Here is a 17,398-nt window from a genome sequence, read left to right on the forward strand (position 1 = left end):
CAGGCAAATACACAATTATAGTTGGAGACGTCAATACCCATGTACCAACAATTGATAGAACAACCAGACAGAAGATCAGCAAGGATATAGAAGTCACCACCATCATCAATGACTAAGATCGAATCCACATTTGTCAAATGTTTCATCCAATCACAGCAGACTACATATTCTTTTCAAGCACTTGTGGAACATTTACCAAGATAGAACATATCCTGTTCAATAAAACAATCCTTAACAAATCTGAAAGAATTTAAATCATATCAAATATGTCCTCTGACCACAATGGAATCAAATAGGAAATCAGTAACACAAAGATAACAGAAAAATCTCCAAATATTTAGAAATGAAACAACACATTTCCCAATAATATTTGGGTCAAAAGGGAAAGAAATTAGAAAAATGGATCAAAATAAACCCAAAGCAAGAAGGAGGAAAGAAATGATAAAGAGCAGAGCAGGAATCAATGAAATTAAAAACAAATAAAAAAATAGAAAAAAAATTCCATAAAACAAAAAAAAAATTTTCTTTGAAAAGAGTAATAAAGTTGACAAACCTCTAGCAAGAATGAGAAAGAAAAACAAAAGCGAGAAGACACAAATTACTAATATCAGGAAAGAAGCAGGGGATATCATTACAGATGATGCAGACCTTGAAATGATAATGAGGGAATACCACAAAAAAACTTCTACAATATCAATTTGAGGACTTAGAGGAAATGGAACAAGTCTTCATAAAGTACGAACTATCACATCTCACATAATGTGAAATAGGTACTTTTAATAGCCATGTTTAAAATACAAAAATTACACAGTATAAAGGAGGTGAGCATTTTTTAACTGAGAACATTTCCGCCCCAAACTAAGTAAAAATGAGGAGGATGTAATACTGAGTGGCAACCAGCAAAGTCAGCCATAAACTTAGTAGTGACATACTAAAGAAATTATTGAGAGACCATGGATCTCCTTTGCTCTGAATTCCAAGAAAATGCATTAATCTATAGGTTGCTCTTAACTGTTTTTTTTCCTCCTTCAGGACTGGTGTCATACTCATTCATCTCTTTTGCCTCTGACATTGAGGGAAGGGAAACATCAAATATGGTTTTATCTGTCTTATAAGGATAGGCTTTGGAAATGGAGTTCTTGCTCTCTGCTGTAGATGATGACAAAGTAAAACTTGACCCATGCCTTCTCTGGGTCCCTACACAGAGCAACCGGAATAGTTAACCATCCTGGAACATCCAGGAAATTATAAGCATTCTAGGGGTTCAAGAGTCAATAAGCATTTGGTGTTTCTTGCTTATTTTCCACTTGGCTCTTAATATTTTCTCATCAGTCAAATAGCTTTAGCCTACTTTATTTATCAGAAGTAAAATGCTCAAACTAGTTGTAAAATCATGTTTGGACTGTGTGCCACTCACTTTAATTCTCAGAAAAAGCATATGCTTCATTTTTTTCTTATTCTCTGCTGACATAATAAACTCTTTCTCAATTAGAACCTCTTAATAGGAGTCTTGAGAGAATTTCAGATACAGGTCTCATAATATTTCCCCAGTTAGTAGGGAAGATTATATGGGCATGAAAACTGTGAACAATTATTCCTTTGTTCAGAAATGTCTATGTATCTCAGTAGAACACTGGATTTATTATTGTTGTTATTATTGTATTTTGTCATTACTATCATCATCACCTTCATTATAAGCTTATATAATACAGGTTTTTTATTTTTACAGTAAAGTGTCCCTGATGACTCAACTAAAATTCATTTATTCCTATTTTCAGATGTGTATGTGTCTGTGTAGGTGTGTGTGCATGTAATTTGTACATTCTTGTATTTCTCTGGATTCCTTTTCTGTTGGCCTAGTAAGACTGAGTATGGATGTAGCTAGCCTGTCACTCCATTGGAAATTCACCCTTGAAAGAGAAAGTTTTTCCAACTTTGAATTTCCTTTGTCATTCATTAGAGGTTGGTGGGAAATTCCAGTCCTATGAGAAATGCTGACATTAATTTCTATAACATATCTAGAACAACTGATGTTTTTACATGAACCAGACCCAATCAGTTTTCATAAGAAACTCCTCAGAACAGGGGTGGAAGCACAGACTCATGGTTAAAGGAAATCGGTTGAATGTTTCCTCTTTTAATCTGGGAGTTTCCAAAGAAATGAAGTGATGAGGGCATGAGGGACTACTTTGGAACAGAAAGGCATGACAGAAATTTATTTTCCTAATTGTGTAACTGATGGATCCCAAATCTCCAACTAAGGAAGACTTCAGTCATTTACCCTGTCCAGCCATTATCTCTCTTCAACAGAGTGGACTTCTGCCACTCTGCCCGACCCTGCCACATTAGAAAAAAAAAAAAAAATTATCTCATGTTGTTGAGCCACTGAGATAATGATAGAGAATAAACCTAATCAGCCTTGTTTAGAGAGCCTAATTTGTGAAAATTTACGAAAATACATTATATCAGCTAAGACTATATATACAAATACATTCCACTCAAATCACAATTTACCTACTGTACTTATAATGATAGGTATTCTCTGTCTAGTCGAAGTTGATTTTCAAACAGATGAGCTTTAATTTTATGGATTCTCTTAACTAGCTGCACTGCTTACTCTGTTTTCTTGATTCTTTGTGTAGCATAATGAGTAACTTGATATCCGCCTCATATTTTATGGGCACATAATTCATCTCAATTCCAGATGCAGGAGAGTTATCCCTGCTTGACTTCCCACTGTCCTCTCCACAGTCTCAATTAGATGATTATTTAACAGCCAGTCGAATTCCCAGACCAAGCCATCAAGGCCTAGATCTTTAATTGCCCAAACTGTTTGTTCTAACATGTGGCTTTCAAACATCCTGCTGGGTCAAATTTAATTGAAAAAAGATGGCTTTCCTATCCTGAGAATATTTTAGAGGCTAGAATATAAGCAGTGGGTCAGTGACAAAACATTTCTAATGTATTTTTATCTAAAATATTTATTTATTAAATCTTGTATACATATGTATGTATATATGTGTACAGAATGTATATATATGTGTATGTTTATATATACGTATATATACACATTTTTCAAAAACTCTGTGAAACTACATTCTCTTCATTATTAAGAGTATTGGGAATTTGGTTACCCTCAGTGGTAAAATCTATCTTTAATAATAACTTAAGATGTTGAAGAGGAAAAATGGATACATAACACATTAAAAGATTGACACTTTCTGGTAGAAAACTATAACCTCAATTTGATGTTGTCACAGCCAATAGTTTTTGTGTCCACTTATCCTGAAGGTGAACATTGGCATAACAGACACAGGGCCTCCTGGGGAATAATTATTAATTTTATGATAAGAATTAGTATTTAACAGTGTCTTAGTTCTCTGGGAAATGATAATATCTACCCCAGGATATGGTGCATCAAATGGAAATGGTACGTAGTTGGAAGACTATAATAGGCCGTCTTATGAAAGGGCTGGAAGACTTCCAAAAGGAATTTGGGAAAAGATGAAGGAGGAACTTAAATAAAGTCCATCAGTTATGCTCTTATGTGAAAGAAAAGCCAAATAAGCAGAAGTGAAACCATTTCAAAGTCATCTGAATTTAAGTCTTAAAAAACATAAGAAGGGAGCTTTAATCCCAGAGCTGACCAGATTTCCTTTGCAAACCTGAACAAATGCTTCATTTCTCAGTTTCTAGAATGAGAAAGATTGGACTTTGTTTCCTCAAGTGCCCTGGAAGTGATTTGTTGGCTAATGATTTCTAAAGACTTTTGAAAACATAGGGACTAAGATTTTACAGTGTTTTCCCCCTTGATCATTGCATGTATGTTAATTTCTCTGTAAATCAATTTCCAGTCTTCCCCCCTTTTTTCTAACTTACTGATTATTTTTCTTGCGATGTGTTTTAGTGAGAAAAGGGCTGAAAGAACTGTTCACCAGCACTTTGGATGAGATAACTGGTTTCAGACTTTTTTTCAAAAATGTGACGCTGCCTTCTCTCTCATTTTTTTCCTCTTCTTTTCTTTTTCCTTATTCCTTTTTTTCTTCTCCTTCACTGCTTCCTTGGCATATTTCAAACATAGAGAAAAAGCCATAGAATAATATAAAATTTCCAGTGCATGCAGCCATGACACCAATGTCATAAGGAATAACATTTAATTGGATTTGTTTCAGATGTATTTTTAATAGAAGTCAAATGTCACATATGGGTGAAGCTTTAAGTACACCTCTTCTTACCTCCACGTGCTTCTGTCCTTCCATGAGTTAACCACTGTCTTTAAGATTTGTAAGTCCCCCCCAATCAGATTTTAAAAATCTATGTGATATTTTTGGGGTGCCTGGGTGGCTCAGTCAGGTAAGCATCCAACTCTTGGTTTTGGCTCAGGTCATGATCTCAGATCATGAACTCATAGTCCTGGGATCAAGCCCCATGTTGGCCTCCTGGTTCAGTGGGGAGTCTGCTTCTCTCTCTCTGCCCCTCTCCTCACTCATGCCCTCTCCCTTTCTCTAAAATAAAAAACCAAAAAACAAAAAAACATCTTTTAAAAATATCTGGGTGATATTTTTGGGGATTTAAAACAATCTATGTAGTACTTTGGAGGTTTTAAATGTACATAAATGGCATGGTACAGTATATAACCATCTCACAATTTTTTCTTAACTAAACAATCTTTTTTTTTTTTTTTTTTTTTTGAGAAGAAGAGGTTTATTTAACACCAGTAGGCTCATAGAAGTGTGATTGCCAAAGGTCTGGGTCAACAATAATATATTTAAAAAGCCAACTTTTTGCAGGTGGATCTAGCCTATTTATTTTAACTGATGTATAATGTTCTATTAGATGCACAATAATTTGTCTTTTTCAACATTGATGGACATTTATGTTGTTTTCAAAATTTACTATTAAAAATTATAATGAACATTTATGTACTTATTTTCTGTTGAGCAGGTGTGTGGGGTTTTTTTTCTGTTTTCATTTTACATGCTTTTTAAAAAATTTATTTTGTTTTTTCAGTGTTCAAGATTAATTGTTTATGCTCCTCACCCAGTGCTCCATGCAATATGTGCCCTCCTTAATACCCACCACCAGTCTCACCTAACCCCCCACCCCCTTCCCCTCTAAAACCCTCAGTTTGTTTCTCAGAGTCCACAGTCTCTCATGCTTCATCTCCCCCTCTGATTTCCCCCAATTCACTTTTCCTTCTCCTAATGTCCTCCATGTTATTCCTCATGCTCCACAAGTAAGTGAAACCATGTGATCGCTGACTCTCTTTGCTTGACTTAATTCACTCAGCGTAATCTCCTCCAGTCCCGTCCATATTGATACAAAAGGTGGGTATTCATCCTTTCTGATGGAGGCATAATATTCCATTGTATATATGGACCATATCTTCTTTATCCATTTGTCTGTTGAGGGGCATCTTGGCTCTTTCCACAGTTTGGCGATTGTGACCATTGCTGCTATGAACAATGAACTTTTGGGACTTCATCAAGATCAAAAGCTTCTGCACAGCAAAGGAAACAGTCAAGAAAACAAAAAAGCAACACACAGAATGGGAGAAGATATTTGCAAATGACACTACAGACAAAGTGCTGATATCCAAGATCTATAGAGAACTCCTCAAACTCAATACTCAAAAAACAGATAATCACTTCAAAAAATGGGCAGAAGACATGAATAGACACTTCTCCAGAGAAGACATACAAATGGCTAACAGACACATGAAAAAATGTTCTTCATCATTAGCTGTCAGGGAGATTCAAATCAAAACCACATTGAGATACCACCTTACACCAGTTAGAATGGCCAAAATTAACAAGACAGTAAACAACAAGTGTTGGAGAGGTGTATGGTTTTCTAGACTGTACCCTTGTAGGGAAATTCTTGACATATAGGTAATCATATATTCAACTAACCTCAATATTTTCAAATTGTTTTCTAGATGAGTTATAATGCTTCTGGTAGATTATAAGGCTCATTCTGTCCTCATATCCTCTGAAATTCATGAGGTTGTCAGTCTTAATAATTGTTCATCTGGTAATTATTAAGTAATATCTTATTTTTTATGTATGTGTATACTTCAAAGGTATGATTTACATGTAGTAAAATTTTACCCTTTTTAATGTACAGTTTTATGAATTTCAGCAAACATATTCAGTTGCATAACCACCACCACAATCAAGATGTAGAATATTTCCACCACTCTAGAAAGTTTTCTTGAGTCAGACCCTCTGTGGAATCCCAACCCTGGCAACCACCTATCAGTTTTATCTTATTTTTATATACATTTAAAAATTAGTGGAATAGATAGTTGTGCTTATTTTCATAGGTGCATTTTCCTTCTGCTTTGTGAGTTTTCTGTTCACATAATATATCAGGTTGGAATCCATTTGGGTATAAATAACTGAAATGCTTATATATCATGACCTAAATAAAAAGTTATTTAATTTTGTGAGCTAAGCAGCCTATGACTAGCAGTGGGTCAAAGATATTAAGAATCCATATTGTTTCATTCTTTTTTTCCTCCATTATCCTTGAACTGTTAAGTTTTTATTTTTAAAAATATTGCTTCATGGATGCAGGGTGGCAGACACACATCCAAGAAAAATGTCTATGATATTCAAGCAGAAAGAATGGGTATGGGAATGCCATCTGCATCCATTTCTTTTATTAAGAAAGTGATTGTTAAAAGGTTCCCCTCTTAAGTCTTCTTAGTCAGAATTAGTTGTCTGATTTTGGGCAGGAGACAGGGACCTTCTTCTAGAAGTTTGCTTCTAGAAGCATTGAATTTACAGATTAATGTGGAAAAATAAATATAATAATATAAATATAATAATATAATATAATATATAATATAATATATAATATAATAATATAAATATAAATAAATATAATAAATAAATATAACGCTCTATGTATTAGGGTCTTTTTATGTATTTTAACTGAAGTTTATATTTTTCCTATGTACAAAACATTATTAGATTTTTTCCTATAGACTCTAAATTTATTTCTAAATTTATTTCTCAATTACCAATGAATTTTTATGATTACATTTTACAAATGACATGTAAGTTTGCTGAACTCTCCAATGGATTATACTTATTTTTAATGAATCTCCTGAATTTTTTATTTAGATGAATATTTAATTATGAATAATGACAATTTGGATTCTTCTTTGGAAATTCTTTTAGTTTTCTTTCCTTCCTTCTGACCTTCCTACTTTCCCCCTTTTGCACATTTATTTTAATATTTATAATCTGAAAATATAACTGTTATTAGTATTCTTTTTTGAAGTAGTTTTTTCTTTTTAAATAAACTTTACCCACAATGTGAGGCTTGAACTCAGAACATCAAGATTAAGAGTTGCATGGTTTACTAAATGAGCCAGCCAGGTGCCCCTTGTTTTTTTGTTTTTTGTTTTTTTAATTTTATTTATTTATTTGACAGAGAGAGAGATCACAACCAGGCAGAGCAGCAGGCAGAGAGAGAGGGAGAAGCAGGCTCTCTGCTGAGCCTGGACCCTGATGCAGGGCTCAATCCCAGGACTCTGGGATCATGACCTGAGCTGAAGGCAAAGGCTTAACCCACTGAACCACCCAGGTGTCCCTCAGGTGCCCCTTTTTTGGAGTAATTTTAATCAGTTTCTCTAATGATTAAAAAAAAAAAACTCTTAAGCATGTATTTATTTTCATATTTGTATGGGAATCATGATTTCACTTCCTTTTTTTAAAAACATTATCATTTAATTGTTTTTACCTTAGAATTTCTGTTGGTGAGTTTTTGAATCTGTTTTTCTCTATGTTATTCTAGGATTTTTTTCTCATATTTTTTTGTTTAGATATTTTTTAAAAGATTTTATTTCTTGAGAGAGAGGGAGAACATGAATGGGGGAGAGGCAGGTGGAGAGGGAGAAACAGACTCCCCACTGAGCAAGGGGATGCTGGTCTTGATCTCAGGACCCTGAGATCATGACCTGAGTTGAAGACAGACACTTAACTGACTGAGCCACCCAGGTGCCTCTGGATTTTTATTATTATTATTGTATAAAAATATTTCAGATTGTCTTAATTTTTCTGGTTCTTGGAAGTACTTTTTCTTCTGCTTTTTGCATCCCCTGCCTTTCCTCTTGGGAATTTGATTCCTGGTGTGGTTTGGAATTCTTAATGTGATATTGCCTTTAGCACGATTTTCTTTTATTATGGAATTTTTAAATGCCATGAGTTCTGGAGGTATCTCTACAGAATAATTTTTGGTTTTGCTAGGTCTTGGGCAGTTTTATTGGCTGTGAATGAGTTGTAATGCTAAGTTGATGTTCCTACATGTGGTGTTGGCTTTGGGTTTCCATTTCTCATACTTATGCCTGGGGTACATGTTTTTTTATTGTTTCTCCAATGTATCAATCAAGGTTCATTGAAGGTTTAATAGAATGAATTAGGTTGGAAGAATTGAAGAAGTGATTTCTAGAAATGGCCCCCAGATCAGCAGTCATACTAACCTGAAAGATCACCATCAGTACAATGGAAGAATCATGAAGCTACTGCCAGTGTTTCTGCTACTTCTGATAGTGCTTCTCTCCTCCTATGAAGCTAAAAAACAGACTAGACTGGTACTACAGGAAATCCACAGTTCTGCGGTTTTGCTTACAAAAGTAGTTAAAAAGTGAGCCCAATTCTTTTCCACCTTCCAATCTCATGTGACTGCAATGTTGGTAGAACTTGGTTCTCCAGATCCCTTGCTGCATGGACATCTGGGAAATATAGCTGATTTCAGTTTTGTTTCTGATTTATTTTGTTTTTATATGATTTTAACACCTCCAATCAGAACAAGGGTGTAATGGAGCTTGAATAATTCAGTCAACAGCAACCATACCTAGACTAAAGGGCGACAGTCTTTTCGGGGAGTTGGTCCTAGTTTCCATTTCTCAAGCACTGATGCTCCGGTATCAGTTGAGTCTTTTGGGAAGCAGATGCTCCGATGGAGGTAGGGTGCAAATGCTTAATTGGGAAGTAATATTTGTGAAACAAACAGGGAGGGAGGGGATTGGGAGAGGAGTCATCTGCCTTCCATACAGATTGAATAAAGTCCCTGGTAATCCAACAGGCACCCTAGGGTAAGGATGGCCCATTAGAAGACTTCCACGCTGTGTAGACCTGGCAAGGTCCTTCATCCATGGCTGGCTCAGTCGCGGGCTGGAGCTGCACTAGGCCATAAAGCTGAGGGGGACTTGATGCAATTAACACCTAAAGGCTGTGAGCTAATGATAAGCCTTGCAGTTGGCCAATATGCTTTCTTTTGAAGGGAGATCTTGGCAGTGCCTCACTGTGTCTTCCAGAGATCACTTGCTCTGCCAGCTGGGTTTGTGTAAAAACCCTTTCTCCCACCCACAGAGGCCTAACTCAATACCCAAATGCATTGCTGCAGTATCCCCTAATGCTCTTCCTTCTTCAGAGCACAGGAAAACAGTCTTTTCTTTCTTTTGAGCATGGGTACATTATCCAGAATTCCTAAGCATTAACAGTAGGAGAACAGCTATTTCTTGTCAACTCAGTCTTTTTGCCTGACTCAGTTTATCTGCCTCCTAAGATACCACTTCACTGAGACTAGAGTCAGCACATTTGAAACAATTATGATTATGTCACTGAGGCAATAAGTAAAAATGATCCTTTGGTTGCCACAAATTCACCTGTAAACTGTCCAGGTTGCTGTAACTAATTGTTAAATATTGCCCTTCTTCTAGCTGAATCAGCTGACAAATAACTTACTTTTTACTGACAGTGTTAATGATCATTATGCTAGCATTTGGAGGCGAATAGAAAAGGGAAATGAAATTATTTCTGTAATCAATAGACTCTTAGTTGGATGCACTCATCTCAAGGAATGGTAGAGAAACAGTGAAAGTATATGGCTTGAACGCTTTGTACTCAAAGCGTGGATTGTGGACTGCAAGTGTTGACTATAACACAAATGCAGATTCTCAGGGCACACTCCAAACTTACTGAGTAATAATCTGTACTTTAACAAGATCCCCACTGATTCATAGGTAGGCCTGGTGATTTCCAGGTAAGGCCTGGAAAGCACTAACTTCTACAAAAATGCCGTAGCTAGTAGCCTTGGAGAAAGAAACTCAATAGGACAGGGGAGACAGAGGGCCCTTCAATGGTTGCAGGGTGTGTCACCTTAAAAAGAGAATGAACAGAATTTCAAGGAAGGGACTTCAGTTTTCTGGAACAAATGTGATCATACAACTTTAAAATCTGCTGGAGAAATCTCCCATTGTAACACAAGAATCTATCAACTGTGTTATTCTCTTCGTGGTATTTCATGGCACATGTAATAAAGGACATTTTGATTTGGTATTGACATTTATGGAGTGCATCTTCTGTGCTTCAGAAGTTCTCTTCAAACATGTGAAGTTCTGGGGCACCTGGGCTCAGTGGGTTAAAACCTCTTCCTTCGGCTCAAGTCATGATCTCAGGGTCCTGGGATCGAGCCCCACATCGGGCTCTCTGCTCAACAGGGAGCCTGCTTCCTCCTCTCTCTCTCTGCCTGCCTCTCTGCCTACTAGTGATCTCTGTCAAATAAATAAAATCTTAAAACAAAACAAAAAACACATGATATTCTTTGGTAATTCATTAGCTACAACTAGAATGGTTGGGTTTATAAGGAATTTCATCATATAGTTAAGTTTTGCTATTAGAAGGTGTTTCCTGGTCTCAAAATGTAGTTTTGTTTTTAAAGCGCGGCTTTCATAAATTCTGTCACATATATTCCTCTAGATTACAGAGAGGCTGACAGTCATAACACGGGTTCTCCTCATAGCATTTTATAAGAGCCTTTCCCCTCCATTCCTCTCTCTCTGTGAAGTGGAATCTGTGTAACTTTGCAAAGCAGATCACATGCTCTGAAACAGCGGAAATGGGAGCTTTTGTTATAAATTAAAATGTTATCTTCTTTGATTTCTGCTCCCATTTTTAAGACTGATAAATTATATTTTCAAGAAATGTTTCCATTTTTAAAACCCTCTGCTGATAAATAATGTAATTTCAGAGGGTCTTGAGGTGGCAGCCATCCTTTTATTTCTAATTCCAGATCAGAAAGAAGGGACGAGCAAACCTTGAACTGACATGGCTGATTCACAACCTTAACGTCGTGGAGAGAAGAATGCCTCCAGATACGACTTTGAGGTAATTTTAAAAAGTTGTCCTTAGGAATTCTGATTCTCTAGCTTGAGTTGGAAGTTACCTGAGGTAAGAGAGGTACCTGAGAAGGAGTGAACTAAGAAGAGGAATCTCACAGTTACAGAGTATACTTTAAAGCTCAGTGTATTAGGAATGATGAGGACATTTGCTAAATTCTACCTTGCTTATTTAAGTGGCTCTCACCTCCTTTTTAAAAATGCCCTCAGTTCCCTAATTCAAGGCAAGTTCAGATGTATTCCATGATAATGAAAAAAAAAAAAAAAAGACAAACCAATTTAGGCTTTATTTGAACAGTTTTGTTGAGATATAATTAATATACCATAAAATCCATCCATTTAAAACATTCAGTGCAGGGGCACCTGGGTGGCTCAGTGGTTAAGCAACTGCCTTTGGCTCAGGGTCATAGTTCCGGAGTCCTGGGATCGAGTCCCGCATCGGGCTCCCAACTCCATGGGGAGTCTGCTTCTCCTTCTGACCTTCTCTGCTCTCATGCTCTCTCTCACTCTCTCTCTCAAATAAATAAATAAAATCTTAAAAAAACCCAAAAACATTCAGTGCAGAGTCTTTGGTACAGTTAGCACATCACTTGTGCAACTCTTATGACAAAGAATTTTAAAATACTTTAATTACCCCCAAAAGAAGCCCAGTACTCTGTAAGCAATTGCTCTGTGTTTCCTCTTACCCAAGCCCTGGCAAATACTTGTCTGCTTTCTGTCCCTATGGATTTGGCCTGTTCTGGATTTGATATGTAAATAGAAGATCACATGACATGTGATCTTTTGTGACTGTCATGTTTCACTTAGCATATCTTCAAGGTTTGTCTATGTGGCAGTATATATCAGAACATATTCACAAAAGAAGATAACTTGTTTTTCTTTAAGAAAGATAATAGATTTTTGGCAGATTAAATTCTTCCTCAAGGTTTAAGAAAGTCTTTTTTCAAGTGCTCATTTCACAGAAGGAAATGTCTCCTGGGTGGGGTGTATGTGTGTGTATCTGTATGTGTCTGTGAACACCATCATTGGGAATTACATTTTTAGTGATTTGATTAAGTTTTAATGAACCTGGATACGTTCCTCCAGGAATCTGTTTTTTTTTTTCTCTCTCTCTGTTGGGTTCCCTGGTGAACCAGTTAATGCTTTGAAAGCTAATATTCCTGTCTGAGGGGTTGGGGTTCTCTGGTTATGTCCACTTGTCATCAGTAGAATTGGGGGCAATAGCGAGATTTGTGGACTGATCCATACAGCTCCAGTCCTTATGAGAAGGAAATAATATTTATATGGAAGAATGAAATACATTGCATTGTTCCTTTCCAGCTTCTTCCTTTTAGTTTTCCTGGCTATTTGCTTTAACTACCTTAGCTGTCTGGTGATAAATGTACACAATGGCTTAGTCTTAGAACATCCTTTGGGAAAGGATTTCAAGAAAACTAGTAAGAACAAGGAAAAGTAATTATTTAAGAGAAAGTAAAACAACTGGACTTGGGAACAGGAGTCAGCTACTCAAGGATACCTATAATGTTGGCTTTAAAAATGTTTTGGCTTTTAAATATCATAGGAAAAAGATGAAAAGTATTTTTAGAAATCAAAGTATTTGAAGGAAGCAGTTGTTTTGTCTGAATTTCAGTTACAGACATTGAGCTGTTTCTAGTTAACTTTTATTGTGAGAATTGAGACTTAATTTTTTTAAAAAACTGATCAAAGATGTTTGGATTTCCAAATAATTGTATAAGTGAATCTAGCATAGCATTGTTCTTCATGTGTCTTGAACTTACTGCAGCAACTATCTTTGCTTTCTTATTTCTCATTTGTCATCCATTCTTTCAAATGTAATTTGCATTGTTTACTACTGAGCTATGCAGATAAATTAATTTTATCAAATAAGAGACACATGAAAGGAAGGCAGTTTGACCAAAACATGGTGAGTGGCAAATTACTCTCCTTAACTGTTTTCCTTGATGCTATACCTTCTGTGGCTCCACAAACCCTTGCATTTACTTTCCTATTTGGCAACATATTAATTTAAATTTGTTATCTTTATCTAATTCTTGTGTCTTCTTCCTTTGTATTTGTCTTGTCTCATTCATTAAGCTGGAATCTACTTCAGTGGACTTGGTTTTCCCCAGGGTTGAGCGAGCCAGCACTTTGTGGAGTCATGGGCTGCTTCTCTGTTGTATGTTGAGTGACAGGCAGAGCACACATTGCTGTTGTTATTTTTAACTAGGGTGATGAATTCCAGAAGTTATTATCCTATGTGGGATAGCCTCCTATCCACCCTATCATCAAATTTCCCATCTCTGTTGCCCTCGGTAGGAAGAGCAGTAGGCAGTCTTACACTGAGCAACTGGGTTATTCATCTCAGCTGCAGAATGGGACCACAGAAGAGATAACTGCACAGTTGTGTGGAGGACAAAAACGGTTGAGATTAATGGAAATGGGAGGACAGAACTGATGTCAGTCTGAGATCAAAGGTCTAGGTTCTTGTTCTCATGTAAACATTGTATTTCTGCCAAATCTTTGCAAGCACTCAACATAAATGGGTCTTTACACAACATCAAATCGTGGGGAGAAGGGCTGCATTTATTTATTACTTTTCCAATCCTGCCATTGTATGAATATGACTCTTATCTAACAAGTGTCTTTGGAGAGCATGGAGCAAAAGTAAGTGAGGTAAAAATGGGAAAATTCTTAAAATTCAAAGCCAGTGGAAGCTACACTATATGAAAAACTTACTCTCCCCTCTTTACTCATTAAAGTACAGCAGATTTTAAGTTTTAAGTTGTGTTTTTATCCTTGGGAATTTTTACCCTCGCTTGGCCAAATCCTCATGTATTTTCTCACTCTAATCTTTCCTAGAACATCCATATTTTATAGCAAGTAAAATGCCTGGTTAACCAAAGCTGCTAATCCAAGGGAAAGAGTTCCAGCAGGAAGCATTTCTAGACTCCATCAAAAACAGAGAAAATGAGCAAAGAAGCAGACTGGCGGAGCAACTTTTTGGCTAATACTGTTGGAAGCAACACTCACAATCAATTTACAGCTTTGCAAAGTTTGGGTTTTAAAGCAATCTTCGTCTCCTCATTTGTTAATAAGGTTATAGGGTTAACAACCAGGTGAGTCTTCAGGGTACATTTGTGTCAGTTCCAGAGGCAAAACTCCTTTATGTGCTGAGAGTGTCTACCAATCTAACACAGAAAGCAGAATTTTTAACATTTTAAATTGCTTCTCTTTAATTTGTAATAGCTGCTAACTGCCTCCTCAGTCAAGGACATTCTAAAAAAAGTGCACAGGGGCTGGAGCTGTTGTAATGGGCTATTTCTCAAGTTAATAGCAAGACAGCTCTTTGGGAGTGGGGGGGATTGAAATACCCCAAAATAAATTAGAAAGATGTAATTTCATTGTCAACTTCACTTTTAAATTTTTTAATTATTTTTTTGTTCTTATAAAATGCACATAGCATAAAAATCTACAGTCTTAACCATTTTTCACTGTGCAGTTCAGTGGCATTAAGGACATTCACATTGCCGAGCAGTCATCACCACCATCCATCTCCAGAACTCTTTCCATCTTGCAAACTCAAGCTCTGTCCCCATTAAACAATAAACCCCCACACCTCTCTATGCCCCAGTCCCTGCCAAGCACCGTTCTACCTTCTACTCTATGAATTTGGATCCTTTAGGTTACCTCATGAGTGAAATCATATAGTATTTGTCCTTTCTGACTGGCTTATTACTCTTAGAATAATGACTTCGAGTTTCATCCATGCTATATAGCATGTGTCAGAATCTCCTTCCTTCTCAAAAGGTGGAATAATATTCCCGTAGGTGTGTATGTTACATTTTGTTTATCCATTCATCTGTCTGTGGACATGTGGGTTGCTTTCATCTTTTGACTGTTGTGAATAATGATATATCCACTTCATTTTGAAAAGAGAAGTTCTCTACATCCAAAAAGGTACAACTTGATCATAGTGTTTCATGGTGGATTTGAGGATATTGAAATCTATTTGAAAAACTGAGACCCAGATACATTGTATTAAAATCATAGAGACTCTTTTTTTTTTTTGTCCATAAAATATTCCTGGAAATGTTTATATGATGCAGAATATCCAGTCTTTCAAGCTCAGAGTTTCTGAGCCTACCAACTGTGTCTGTTTACAAGAGGAAGGTGACTGCGTTATCTTCCGGAATGGAGCACTCCATGTTTCATTTGCCAGTGATATTTCTGGGGAAGACTCTGTTCGAAGGGTTGGGGGTTTTATGAGATCTTCCTTGGCGGGATGCCTTTTAATTGCTTGAGTTATATTACTGCTTGAGGTAAGATCCTTTTCTCAAGTGTCCAACCAAGCCCCCCTGATCAACCCTCCTCAAAGCCACAGTAAAATTGGCATGCTTAAGTAGGGCAGGAATGCTAACATCTCAGATCTGAGAGAGGTAATTTGGTCCAAAATGCACTCCAGTGATGTTTATGTTTCAGATAAAGTGCTTACAACACTGTCGCTGCCCTTTTGACCCCCATTTCCTTGTTCCTGTGCTTCTAGGAGAAAGTGATACTTAAATTCAAATCTTTACTTTTATTAGCTACCAGAGTGAACTAGGATCTCAGTCCAGTCTTATCTCTGGTATAAACATCCTGCTACCATTCATATTTTGGGGAAAATGATTAAATACATTCCATCAAGGGAACGAATGGAAGCTCACCAGAATCTCTTCTTTCCTCCCCTCCCTCAGTCTTCTGTCCTTCCTTCCCCCTTTCCTTCCTTCTGTCCTACTCCCTTCTTCCTTTCTTTCTCTCCTCAAATTCATGAGCAAATGTCTTGCAAACTAAAGGCAAAGCATTTTCACAGTTTGGAATAGGACAGAGCAAAAACTCTGCCGTGGATTTTGTGGGGAGCAGCAGCATATGAGGTTGGGAGCGAGGGAAGGGGAGTGAGGATTGGAGCCACAGCCCTCCTGCGCTTATGGCTCAGGCTGGACCCTCCTGTGAGGAGAGCATCTTCATCTCAGCAGTCTGGAGTGCAAAAACACTCTTACATACTGCAAAACGACCCAGAGACGATGAACTTCCCAGTTGTCTTAAAGGCAAAATCTGCATGAGTTTTTTTTGAGATTTATGATTCCAAGTAAGTAGGATTGCACTTCCCATTGTTGGCTCTATTCCCCTAACTGCTTATCATCTCAAGTGTAACAAGTGAAGGGGTGTGAACGGAGAGGGAAAATGGCTTCGGGTCATTTAGCTGATGTGGCTGATGAGAAATCTTGGGTTGAGGCCAAAAGACAGTTAAAGCTTACTATCTGGGAGAAGGCTCATTCAGTTCGGTGGTGAACATTTTATTTATCTGAGGATATTAAAGTGGTTTAGACAAGTAGGTTAAACAGCTCAATGAAGCAGAATCCTGCACATAGTTAAATGTCCATTCCACAGTAAAACTTATCTAGATGTTTGTGTGACAGAAATCAATGAGCTAATAAATGTGAAAACACGGAGTGAACTGAAATGAAACGCTGTAGAATAGTTGTCACACCTAGCCCTCAACTGGTGCTTTTCACATTTGGCATATGAAATGGGGAGCCAGCAGCCTCTCTACAAGTGTGGGTCCAAAACCCTGTCCACCCAAGTGCTGCATAAATCATACCCAAAGATAAGAGGCCCCAGAAAATGAGGACAGCCAGGATCTTACTATGACCTTCTGAGGGTCCTTTTATTTTTTATTACATAGTAATATTTATTATTCACTTGGACAAAGGAGGAGTCCTATGTTCAGCTTTTGGTAGTAGGGGAGTCTCTTGTGCAACCAAGACTGTCCTGTTTTTACCAATTGTGAACAGTTCTTGTGTTACCATCTTGACATAATCTCTACACATTGAAATTGTTTTATTGCTTATATCTAATAAAAATATCGGGTCAGTGGCATAAAGGAAAATGAAATTAAGAATGTAATTGGGAATGCAGTAAAAGAGGAAAATCAAAGATCATATAAATCTTATTCTGTAGAACTGCAGGAACAGCGTACTTAAATAAATAGAAGTGAGGTTGCTTGGAACTTTTAGAGTACAGTGGAGCTGAGTGTATCTAACCTGAGAACAGTTTATATTTTTTCAAATATTTTATTTATTTATTTATTTATTTATTTATTTATTTTGGAGAGGCAGAGGGAGAGGGTGAGAGAGACTTTCAAGCAGACTGCCTTCTGAGCATTGATCC

This window comes from Martes martes (genome assembly GCF_963455335.1).
Source record: "Martes martes genome assembly, chromosome: 9".
NCBI lineage: Eukaryota > Metazoa > Chordata > Mammalia > Carnivora > Mustelidae > Martes > Martes martes.